General features: G+C 41.4%; 1 protein-coding gene across 1 annotated transcript in view; it reads right to left on the minus strand.

Annotated features, from left to right (window-relative positions):
• LOC129729722 (myosin-11) overlaps nt 1–9,996 on the minus strand; it is a 30,945-nt gene extending 20,949 nt beyond the window's left edge. The window contains exons 1-2 of the mRNA XM_055688508.1: nt 9,851–9,996; nt 9,455–9,575 (exon numbers count right to left, since the gene is read on the minus strand). The gene's annotated coding sequence lies outside the window, so the exon portion shown is untranslated. The remainder of the gene's footprint in view (nt 1–9,454; nt 9,576–9,850) is intronic.
• Nucleotides 9,997–10,205: the final 209 nt, after the last annotated feature.

Genomic DNA, 10,205 nt, shown 5'->3' on the forward strand with positions numbered 1-10,205 from the left:
GATCGAGTCCAGTGCGATGAAGCAAAAAGTTGACGATGTGCTGCTTGGAGAGAACCTCATGGCATACCTGGCGTACGTCAATAGGTTGCGGTGGGCCGGTCACGTCGAAAGGATGCCGGACGACAATCATGTGAAATCACTTCTCTTCAGCAACCCTGCCAGCTTCAGAACTGAAGGGGCGCAGCGTGCACGATGGCTCGACCAGATCGAAAAAGACTTGCGGGTGACTAGATGTCTGGGAAACTGGCGAAACACGGGTCAAAACCGAGCAGCAGGCAGTAACTTCTTAATACAGCACGTGCCACTACGACTCTCGTCTGATTGGTAAGGTACTAGTTCTTAGCCAATCAATGATGACATCTTAATTTGTGTTGATTTTGATGCTCTGATAAGAAGTATGGAATATATTTATATTGAACATAATCATTCTCTGGAAAATTCTACAGGGGACTTGAAACAAACCCGTAATTGCGCCTATGGTTATCGATTATGCGGGGGAAAGATGCTTTTAAGGATAATAGTTAGTCGTATAACCGCAGACTTCCATTTCGATTTCATTCAAAGCTAAAAACAAGGAGGAATACCACCCAATATGGATATTTTCAAAACCGGAAAACATCCAGAGACCGAGAATCGATACCAAACACCGTTTTGAAGATCAAAACTTCCGGTTCCTGGAAACCAGCCAAATAACTTCCGGTTCCTAGCAAACAGTATTTAATGACCATATGCCACCTAATATCGGTACTTCTGTAATTGGAATGATGTACAGAGGCGCCTGCAGAGCGATCACCAGCGATGCTGGAGCGTATCATCGAGGGACTCTTTCCACGCCACGAGCCAAGTCCTTGGCCTCCGGCGGTCGAGTCTCACGTCCGACGTTCCAGTATCTCAGACATAGACCAGAGATGGTCGGCCAACCTGCCGAGCATCCAATCCGTGAGCGACGACAGCCGTGTCGAGGCAGGGGAGGAGGCAAGGGTTACGAATGAGGAACTCATCGTGATCGCCAAATCCCTAAAGGTGAGCAAGGCACCGGGACCGGATGGTATCCCTAACCTGGCGATCAGGCTGGCGATAAAAACGGCCCCCGGGCTGTTCAGGGCAGTCATGCAGAGGTGCCTGGATGACTGTCTCTTTCCGGACAGGTGGAAGCGGCAGAGACTGGTCTTATTGCCGAAGGCTGGGAAACCGCCAGGGGACCCATCGGCATATAGGCCTATCTGCCTGCTGGACACCGCGGGCAAGGTGCTTGAGAGGATCATCCTCAACAGACTGGTGAGGTACACGGAGGGTGTACACGGTCTGGCAAGTAACCAGTTCAGCTTCCAGAAGGGCAGGTCCACGCTGGACGCAATCTCTTCCGTCATCAAGACGGCGGAGGTAGCAATCCAGCGCAAGAGAAGGGGAATACGCTACTGCGCAATCGTCACGCTCGACGTGAAGAATGCGTTCAATAGTGCCAGTTGGGACTCCATAGCGCTCGCGCTCAGGAGCATCCATGTACCGGTGTCGCTGTACAAGATTCTGGAAAATTATTTCCAGAATCGAATACTTGTTTACGACACGGAGGAGGGTCAGAAGTGCGTCCCAATTACCGCAGGAGTTCCGCAAGGTTCTATCCTGGGCCCGGTGTTGTGGAATGTCATGTATGACGGAGTGTTGAAACTCAAGTTCCCTGTAGGGGTTGTGATCGTCGGCTTTGCAGACGACATAACGCTGGAGGTTTACGGCGAGTCTATCGAGGAGGTCGAGTTGACGGCCGCGCACTGTATACGCAAGGTCGAGGACTGGATGCGCTCCAGGAAACTGGAGCTCGCGCATCATAAGACGGAGGTCACGGTTGTGAACAACCGTAAATTGGAGCAACAGGCGGTGGTCAGAGTCGGAGACTGCACCATCACCTCGAAGCGATCCCTGAAGCTCTTGGGGGTTATGGTGGACGACAAGCTCACGTTTCGGGGGTCACGTCGACTATGCCTGTAAGAGGGCCTCATCGGCTATTGCAGCACTATCTCGTATGATGTCCAATAGCTCAGCGGTTTATGGCAGCAAGCGAAGACTTCTTGCCAGCGTGGTTTCGTCCATATTTAGGTATGGTGGGCCAGTGTGGTCCCGAGCGCTAGGTACTAACAGTTACCGTGGTAAACTGGAAAGCACCTACAGGCTCATGTGCCTGAGAGTTGCGAGTGCGTATCGTACGGTGTCATACGATGCAATCTGTGTCTTGTCCGGCATGATGCCTATCAGCATCGCCATCAAGGAGGACAGAGAGTGTTTCGACCAACGTGACACAAGGGGCATACGAGGTACCAGAAGGTCATTCTCGATGCTCCGTTGGCAGCGGGAATGGTCCAACTCCACAAAGGGCAGATGGACGCACCGACTCATACCGGAGATATCCGGCTGGGTCGGGAGACGACATGGTGAAGTGAACTTCCACCTGACACAAAACCTGTCAGGCCATGGTTGTTTCAGGCAATATCTGCACAGGTTCGGACACGCGGTGTCCCCCATGTGTCCCGAGTGCGTGGAGGAGGAGGAGACTGCTGAGCATGTCTTCTTCGTATGCCCCCGTTTCGTAAGAGCGAGGAGCAACATGATGGCTGTGAGCGGGCCTGGCACTACTCCGGACAATCTAGTCCGGAGGATGTGCGACGACCCGGACATCTGGAACGCGGTCTGTGCGGCCGCCTCTCAGATTGTTCTGGAGCTGCAACGTGTGTGGCGGGTCAACCACCAACACGCCAGTGGTAGCTAATTACCAGTCTCCAGGTAGTTAGCTAGGAGGTTATAAGAGTAAAGAGGGTGCATCACGCACAAAAGCCACTCCCCGACGTAATACTTAACCGTCGTTCCGGAAAGACCAGGGCTGGAGACTGGAGGGGTTTTAGTGGGTCGGGACAGGGATCAGTAGGTGCCTGGGCGAGTGTAACTACCCAAGCATCTCTCCCCTAGTCTCATCCCCACACCCTGAGTTCTCTTCTCAGGTGTCTGTTTGCAGATTTCCCCGCCACCTTTAAAAAAAAAAAAAAAAGATTGAGACCGTTAACAGAATCTTTCGTCGGCGGATACCAGGCTGGTTTCGACAGGGGCGTTCCATGACGGAATAAATTTTCATCCTGCGACCGATCATCGAGAAGTTCCGGGCGATTAACTTGCTGACTCACCATCTGTTTGTAGATTTTAAGGCAACATAGAAATCAGTGAAAAGAAATGAGCTGTGACAGATTATGTTGGAACACGGTTTCCTGACGAAACTCATTAAGCTGAGTCATATGACGCTGGAGGGATCGAAATCATGCGTGCGTGTAGTTAGCGAGACATCAATCGCGTTCGTAACGTAAGATGAACTGAAGCAGGGGGATGCGCTCTCTAACTTACCATTCAATCGGCGAGGTTGGGACTCAGCACTAACTCTACCAAAACAAACTACATGGTAGCTGGCAGGAAGCGTGCAAGTTCCGGTGGTGCTGGTGCTGAAGTGAAGATTTTTATTTTTATTCTCGCTTGTTTTCCGTCGGTCTAGTTCCGCCACTGTTGTTGTGCCAATCACCGACGCCCGGGGAGGCGACTCCACCCAGGACCCTAACTTACGACCCGTTGATTACCGGATCGACGCCAACGGCTTAACTTCCTCATGCGATGAAATGCGTGATCCCAGAGATTTTTCGCCTCAGTAAACCTCCCCATGTCGGCTAGGATTGAATCTAGACCAGTTGGGTTGGTTGGTAGTGGATCACGCCATCCTACAACCATCGACATCTATGTCGGCTTTGGGATTCGAAAGCAGGCATCGAGCGTGGTTGGTGGAGACGTTACCAGCCACGCTAAGCCCCCGCCTAAAGTGAAGATTGATGGGGAACAATAGAAAGTGGTTGAATAATTTCTTAAAACGCTTGTGACATGTGACAACGATATAAGCCGTGTAGTGAAACGACGAGTTGCAGCTGCGAACAGGGCCTTCTACGAACTACGTTAATACCAGCTAAGGTCTCGTAGTTTGCAAATTCGCACAAAACTAGCGCTGTAGAGAACGCTGATCCTCCCAGTTGCCCTTCACGGATATAAAGCATAGGCCCAGAAGGAAGCTGATCGATGACTGCTCGGAGTTTTTGAGCGTGAAGTCCTGCGATCGATACTTGGCGGTAATTTGGAAGATAAAGTGTGGCGCTGGCGCACACTGGGGCAGCCCCATACAAAAGCTCAGACAAAACCTAACCCAGTCAACCATAAATCGTATATCAATGTGTGAAAATTATCGCAAATATATCTTAACGAAGTCGAAATCGTAACCACGCTCATTATCATGCGCAAAAATTCAGTTTTAATTGTATACCATGGTAGAGTCTAACCGATCTACGACTGTAGGCTTAGAATTGTAAGATAGTGTTAAACAAATCGCTTTCAATCGGAAATTATCGTATGTAAATACGTATATCAATAAATTGCATACCATTATTCCTCAGTACGTATATCGCCTCCAAAAAAGTACGCATATCCTGTTTTTGTGCATCAAATGCGAGTTTGTATGATATATATGAGTGCGGATATTGGAATCGAAACATTATTATACGTATGAAAATGTTGACTGGGAAATTTTTTTTTCTGGAATTAGGTTCGAAATCGATATTTTGCAGAAATTAGAATACCTACAGACCAAGAATCAAGCATAGGTTGTAAATAATTCGTATGTTTTAGTACCTCGTGAGGTAGGAGAAGTTGGGGTTTAACATTTGATAAAATCAAAAAAAAAATATTTCGATCATCTTTACCAACCTACAAAATGCAAGAGCTCCCAAATAATAATGAAATTATGCATGAAATCTCTTCAATATGAGTTAACTTAAAGCAAGGAAAACTTAGATAGCTAAGTATATCCTACCATACCACGATTGAGCACAACGTTTTACACAGATAAAAAACCCAATTTTTCACTAATTTCAAATATTCGAAAAAGTGATTTACCAGCGAGTATCATTTCTATATTCTTCTTAGATTTGAAGTCTTAGCTGTTCAAAAAACCCAACTTTAGCTGCCGCTTTCTGCCGCTTCAAAAGTTATTTGATTTTTTATACAGCATGTTTTTAAGTATAAATCATGCATTTCGCGGCAGCTTTCTATGACGACATCACATTTTGACAAATTTGTGAAGCGCACAGCCAAAAGTCCAGCAGAATTGAAACCATGCGAGATGTATTGAACGGTATGTTGGTTAATCTGACCTCTTTTTGTCCAGTTTAAGAGCAAACTTCGATTTAACTGATACCCGCAAAACAAAAAAAAAAGCGGTCGTGAAACTCCTTTACGTTGAAAATGATTTGGAAGACGATGAATAAATGTTTCTGTAATCTATTTAAATTCAATCATTCTTGTTATATATCATGAATCATGAGCAATACGTTTGGAATCAACAACTGATCTAAGAACAAAAAAATTGCTCAGACTTGAACATGAGATTTCTAGATAAAAAAGAAGTCCTCTAGATCAAAACATGATGTGTAAAATGGTAAATCGTATATAGTTGATCAACTTCGCGTGACACTTGAGACCTTTATAACATGAACCTAAAAAGTTATTAGGCTTATTTTTTTTAACAAAGTGATTTAGATAAGTAAAAACTGATCTAGACCAAACATTGAAGATAGATCACAATCATTCGAACAACTTTGCCGAAGACACCAATATTCTATGACTTGAATTTGAGAAGTTATGTGGTTTTGTTTTGTGAATAATAAAAATAGTTCTATCTCGTTAACAGTCAACCCTACAATTTTGATGTTTTCGACAACTTTATGTCAATTGATGATATGAACAACTTTTCTGAAGAAACAAAATGGCTAGTACCATTTATTTAGAAGATAAATGTCAGCGCCATCTGTAGGAAGAAAATTAAAGCTACTTGAATACATTTTTCATAGATATTTTTATGCTGAACAACATTGCCAAAGACATAAACACTGTAGAAACAACCATTTAGAAGTTATGAGGTTTTGTCGCACTAACAGACCAATCTGCCCCACTGTGTGGCGTATGAATCACGAGTTGTACAAGGTATACAAACATGCTGATATAGTGAAGGTAATACAGTGTGGCAGGCTTCAGTAAGCTGGACATGTAGCAAAAATGGCTGACGAGAGTGCCGCCAAAACAATCTTCAGCAGAGAACTCGGAAGAGGCCGTCGACTCTGTGGACGTACGGTACGCGGTGGAAGAAGGTGCACGAAGGTACGAAATGACAGGAAAACTGCCCAAGACGGAAAGAGCTGGACATCTCTTATTCATTCGGTCCTAGATCGGTAAACGTTCCATCAACTTACAAAATAAAAATAAATACAACTTACTCTTATGTTCATTAAAAAACATGAAATTGTGGCTCGTTCACATATGGCAGATAGGCCCTTTTCACATGTTAGGCGAGACTTATCTTTTAGCACCGATCTAGGTTCATACAACATTTAAACTGTACGAAGCTGCATCAACATTATACGAGATTGGAGCATCTTTTAATTAACCTGGAAAACACATGTGTCATGGCTATGACACAATTTTTTTCACCAAACATATAGTCACGTTTTCTGTTGTTTCAATCGGTAAAAATCACTGCGATAGTAAATTTTTTACCAGTAGTCAAAACTTATGCGAATGGAAGAACCCGATAGTTGATTAAAGTTTGAGCCTTTGCTTGTGGAATCCAACTAATGATATGTATGTGTACTATTTTTAGTGTAAACCATAATGATAACCTATACGTCGAACATTATTTCCATTTGTGAAACTCTAGCGGACCCCTTCAGCGAGTATCAAGCTAACATTCCTTTTCTTCTTCGGCAACAATATATCGGTCATAAATCATCGAAAAGTACATTCTAAGTTGCACAATAATAACATTATACTAGTGCATATTATTTACAATTCTACTAATTTTATCAATATTTTTTCTTCCTACTTGCAAAAGTGGGAAATCTCTCCCAATGCTTCTAAAACTCAAATGATAATTTTTCCGCATAAGCCTAGGGCTTCTTTCCTCAAGCCAAACAATAATCACGTTGTCAAGATGAATGGGGTTATTTAAAGTTGGTCTGACAAGGTTAAGTACTTGGGACTAATTTATGATAAAAAACTTATTTTCAAAGAGCACATTGAGAGTATACAAGCCAAGTGCATCAAATATACGAAATGTTTATATCCTCTCATTAACAGAAATTCTAAACTTTGTTTAAAGAACAAACTTTTGATTTACAAACAAATTTTTAGACCAGCAATGCTTTATGCTGTACCGATCTGGTCAAGTGGCTGTTCAACAAGGAAGAAAACGCTCCAAAGGATTCAGAATAAAATTCTGAAAATGATTTTGAAGCGTCCTCCTTGGTTTGGTACACTCGAATTACATAGACTTACTGGTGTTGAACCATTAGAAGCTATGTCAAATTAAATTATTAACAATTTTCGACAAAAATCGTTGCAATCCTCAATTGCTACGATAAGCTCTCTTTATATCCAATAAGTTAGCAATTAAGTTAGTTGTAAGTTTACTTCCCCATTTCTGACAAGTAGGTTTAAATCCCTACGAATGATAAATCCTAATTGCGAAAGCAAACAAATCCTAACAATTAAAATTACAAATTTCTAACAGTGTTGAGAAGTCACCATTTGTGATTGGACACACATACTCATTATTTACTAATATTTATCATAAATACTTAAGCTACTAACAAATTCCCCCCTTAAAAAAAATTAATTTTATCGAACACGAAGTGAAAACGGAGAGGCTACCTAATCCAAGTTAAATTTCTTTCGTTGGTGTAAAACAAAATTTTAGTTCATTTTTTCTTCGCAGATTCAGTGAACTAACTTAGTTAGTTCAATGATCAAACCTGGGCACCATGGACTTCAATAACCAACAGATATAATTTTGAAAAGTTTGATGGGTATATATATATATGTATATATATATATATATATATATATATATATATATATATATATATATATATATATATATATATATATACATATATATATATATATATATATATATATATATATATATATATATATATATATATATATATATATATATATATATACATATATATATATATATATATATATATATATATATATATATATATATATATATATATATATATATATATATATATATATATATATATTTCAATAACTATTGATGAAAACTCCAGCACTTTTCACTCATTTTATTAACCGTTATATACTCGGCAATTTTAACACACGTAAGCACTCGGCAGGTACCCGGGTACCCATCAAAATGAAATGCTTCTTACTTTTTCAATTCTTGACCGATCTTGATCCGTCAAAAGATTGGAAAATTTGTCTATTTTTAGTATATTGAAAAATAATTGCTGAACACTGCGATGTCCTATCTGTACGTTGGACACGACGTTTTTTGTGAAACACCCCTTCTTAAAATCACTTTGTAAAGATTATTGTTTTGACAATCACAGAAAAAGTTATGGACAAAAAACAGTTTTTAAGGGGGGGGGGATGTTCCACAAAAAAACTTCATTTTGTCGTGTCCAACATACAGATAGGACATCGCAGTGTTCAGCAATTGTGTTTCTTTTGAATTTTTCCACAACTTTGCTGAGGAAAGCAATCTGGTATATTAAAAATAAGGAAAAATATTTCTTTTATCTAACAGTTAAGTGGATAGATCGTAAAACCGAAAACGCCAAAAGTAAGGCCTTATTCTTTGGAACAATTTTGCTGAAGACATTGAGTACATAAAATCAAGTTTTCACAGTCAAATCTATAACGATCACGATTTTCCGATCTTAGACCACTGTGCACTGTGTGATTTTCAAACAAATCTTTCCACCAATTCTAAATGTCATGAACTCAATTCGAACGTTCGATCAACCCTCATTCCAGAGCGGAAAAGCATTTTCCATTTTTTTCGAATCAACCTTTTCGTACGAAATTCGGATGCGGCCGTAAACAAGAATAAGCGTAAATATTTTACAAGCTGCGACATTGAAAATAATCACTATAGTTAAAACGCTCTTATACTTTTGATAAATCAAAGGACAATCATAATTCTACACTCAAGCATTCTCCATTTTCAACTACTACATCACACTAAGGTAAGTAAATTTAAGGAACCAATCTAGTTGTTTATTACACAACTCGATCGTCCATGACTCTTCACACAATATGTTTTGCGCACATTACGCGAAACATATTGATAATTTTGACGACGATTCATGGTTCAAAGATCAAGTAAAACACATACACGTACGGTTCACTGCAAGTACACTTCATCATGGACTATCAGCAAGTTGTTATTAAATACTCCATCGCCACCCACTCTGCTGAATTGTTTTAATCTTCTGACAATAGCTCTTCGATTCATTTAAATTTTATATTATAAGAATTATTTCAAAGTATACCGTCCAATCAGCTCAGTACTTACATATTATAATCAGTTGTACAACCCGCTCCACAATGCGTCACTGGGCAATTCCGAAAACACGTGCAGTCCCAGCGCAGGACCAATGCAGACTAAGACCGCCTTGATCTTAGGATATGCAGCTCTGGCGGGGTTCAAAAGAGTAAACACATCAGAATTTTTAGTTAAAAGTGAATCGTATTAAATTCTATTTGTAACACGATCCGTCACTCTCATTCACTCTCTTCGCCACTAAAACACATGCTCCGAATGAACACTTGGTGCGCAAGCGGACGAATTACAGGAAAATTAACCAAAGAAGAAAATCTCCTCAAGTTACATACGGCTGTTGAATGACACTTGACTTCAATTTCATTAAGCTACTTTTCTTGGCTGAAAACAAAATTTAACCGAACAAACCTATTCGAGGAGGACTGAGCACGTCCAGACCGGAACCATGTATGCCGATCGAGCACCGCCAATGTACTGAAAAAAGGATCGCGCGCGCTTTACTAACGAAAGAACTCCTGCTGGTGGACATAATCAGCGCTGCCAAATGACGCTCGTTAAATACCGTTAGTGCCATAAACAATTCGTCTTTCCAATTGTAGATGATTGATCAAATTATGTGAAATGAATCGTAAAGGGCTATTCCCACTGCTTCCGTTCCGGGACCGGGCCGTGGCTGTTCCGCGTGTCGTCCGGGCTCGTTTGAGATTGATTGCATGCGTTCTTATGAACGCATTCACACCGACGCGCCGTGCCCAGACCGGGG

Source organism: Wyeomyia smithii, chromosome 3 (genome assembly GCF_029784165.1).
Source record: "Wyeomyia smithii strain HCP4-BCI-WySm-NY-G18 chromosome 3, ASM2978416v1, whole genome shotgun sequence".
Lineage (NCBI taxonomy): Eukaryota > Metazoa > Arthropoda > Insecta > Diptera > Culicidae > Wyeomyia > Wyeomyia smithii.